Below are 2982 nucleotides of genomic sequence, written 5' to 3' on the forward strand. Positions count from 1 at the left end.
GGGGAGAGCCCAAGATTCCGGCGGCTTCTTCGTTGGTCGTCTTCTTCTGGTTGATGCAGACTGGTGTCGCGAGTGCCCGAACGAGCGCTGGACATACCCTGCACCTCTACCAGTTGTCACGAGTGGTGCTAGACACCGGTAACTACAGTAGGCGAGCGTACGGCAAGACAAATATTTATTGAGGCGAACTTGTGCCCCGCATAACCAAAAACCAACTGTAGCCCAGTAAGAGCCACATGTGCGAGCACGGACGGCGATCGGCAAAAACAGAGAGCATCACCAATGTGCGGGCAGTACTTAAAGGCTGCGAAGGAACATGCGCAGTACTATCGCGAGAGATAGCGCGAGTTGCCCTGCCTGATACGATGGGCCCATCGTAGGTACGAAGCTGGTATCACGGTATGTTTGCGCGAGTGCTTAAACGCGATAGCAATCGTCATGCGAAAGTCATCGGAACAGATGTAAAGACCATAAGGCACGTGGCAATATCTCTAGCGCAACGACTTTGTTGCTTTTTGAAGCAGTGTTGTGTTTTGGCTTACTCCTGCCGTCTCCGTTTCCTATGGCTTAGTGTGTTAGGATCAGGATCGTTTCTCTTGTGTAGTGGTCTATTTGGCCTGTTATCAGAAAAGTATTCCTTATGTAGATATTTATGTCCATCTGTATGTTTTGACCATCTATGTATTGCTTGGCTATTTCCCATAATTGTGTCGTGTTAAAAGATCGCGGCGGTTGGTGTTGTGTTAGAGCTCTTAGCTCTTCTACTGTTTCCGAATGCCAGTTCGTGGTTAGGTTGGAGGAGTTGACCTCTACGGTCTCGGTTACCAAACTATTTTGCTCTACTTCACATGGAAGCAGTTGGTCGGAATTCATGCCCCCTTCGCCCCTTGTCATCTGTTCCAGCATTTGTGTTACCTGCGTTCTGTATGCCGGTTTACGGCGATGAGATTTAATGGAGTCGAATGTACGGTTTTTGATCCGGTTATGCAACTCCTCATTGATGTTCCGAACATTCTGTTTTATTAGTTGCACCTCCATACGGGCCATAAGGAGGTCTTCCTCTTTAGACCATCTGGCCTTCATTCTTGTGGTGTCAATCTCTGCATTAAACTCGTCGAAATGTTTGCGCCTTCTGTGGAGACCTAATCCTGTATTTGAAGAGAAGCATCGAGAACACTCTGGACAGATGAATTCTACCCCTGTGGTTGCCGTAGCGCTGCGTCCCGCCGCGACATTCGCGGACATTGTTGTCTCATCCCGTGGATCCCTGTTCAGACCTGAGCGTCTCAACTCCCGAGTGGGATCCGAGCCTACCACGTCAGCCGGGGCCACCGAGCCTACCACGTCAACCGGGGCCGCCGAAGGTCCCGCCCGAGAGCCGCCAGATCTGCCCAAAACAGAACCGGCTGCTACAGTCACCCCAGCAGCTTCCATGCCCACGCCGCCAGCCGGTGATACCGAGACAGACGGCAACTCAGCCATCTCCCCGACTCGAGCGGAGTTCGCAGCTACCGGGGTACTGTCACTGTCCGAGGAGTCCGAAAACCAGACCCTCGGCCTAGCCCCCGTGGACTTATGACCTGGCTGCAGCCTTAGGTGCGGCCTGTCCTTCAGCTTTGCGCCAGCACCGCACAAGACTGACAAAGGATGGCCACTGGAGGGACCTAGCCCCAACCCCAGTGCAGCCTTCGCAGCCCGTGGGCCTGATGCAAGCCGGCCAGCCCTCTCAGTGATTTCTCCCCGCCGGACATCGACTACCGACCTCCTTCGTCCCTTCTGTCCACCACGGGTATTGAGAGCTCCCCCGGGCGGTACGATTGGGTGGTCGGTGTCTGACGTGTCTTTGGCAGAGATACTCTCACTGGAGGAACTGGGAGAAACCCTGACATGGAACGTTGGATCATCATCCGAGTCATCAGTAGAACTCCGCTCCTCAGAGGGAGCGAATCTACCTCTCGCTAAGCGGGCCGCAGCCCGAGTTTCCCTTCCTTGGATGACCTTTCCGCCTTCAGATCCATTGGCTCCTTGAGCCATGGTTTTATCCACTGCAGAAGCTTGCTCCTGCAGTGGTAATGTGTTGTCAATTTTGTCTTGGGAGATACGTTGATTCAGTGCTGTGCTCTTTCGCATTGGGCACGAGTCATCCGTCAACAAAGTGGCATTGTCAGCTTCATCATCCTGTTCATTTCTTCGTGTCATCTCAGCAAGCTCATGTCCTGTAGATAACACTGTTACTGAGTCCGTGTTCGAGGTTATTGAGTCCGTGTTTACACTTGGGTTTGATGCTTCGTGTTTCTGCATCCTGCAGTGCTGTAGAAGCCCCCTTTTGGTTCGGAATGACCTTGTGCATGTAGAACATTGATTCAAAGTCGAATTTAAAGCTACTTGTTCGGAGCAAGTCGGTTGTCCTCCGGCACCAGCGCTCACCACACGCTCATTCTCCGGTCGCTCAACTTCCGGGAAAAGAGTCATAATTACTCCCGCTGATTACCCGCGCTTTTTTGAATTTCTTCACGTTGACATTCAGAGCACTGGGCAGAAATCACATTGCGTCAGCACCGTCAGCGGCCCTCGCAATGCTTTGTTTTAATTAGACAGTCGGATTCCCCCGGTCCGTGCCAGTTCTGAGTTGGCTGTTTTCTGCCGGCCGAAGCAAGAACCTCAGGCGCGAAGCCCACGGAAAATGCACAGCTGTGGCTTTCCACAGGAAGGTCCCGACGCTGGTCCGGGCTCGGCCGCACCGCGTTTTACGGCGGCGAGCCTCGCCCAGTCCCGGTGCAGTGCCGTTCCTGCTTTTGGACCCCAGCCCGACCGGCTCAGCCCTCAGAGCCAAACCTTTTCCCAAGGTTACGGATCCGTTTTGCCGACTTCCCTTACCTACATTGGTCTATCGACTAGAGGCTGTTCACCTTGGAGACCTGCTGCGGATGTGGGTACGGTCCGGCACGAAAATCACTCTCTCACTCGGATTTTCAAGGGCCG

This window comes from Dermacentor silvarum, chromosome 10 (assembly GCF_013339745.2).
Source record: "Dermacentor silvarum isolate Dsil-2018 chromosome 10, BIME_Dsil_1.4, whole genome shotgun sequence".
Taxonomy (NCBI): Eukaryota; Metazoa; Arthropoda; class Arachnida; order Ixodida; family Ixodidae; genus Dermacentor; species Dermacentor silvarum.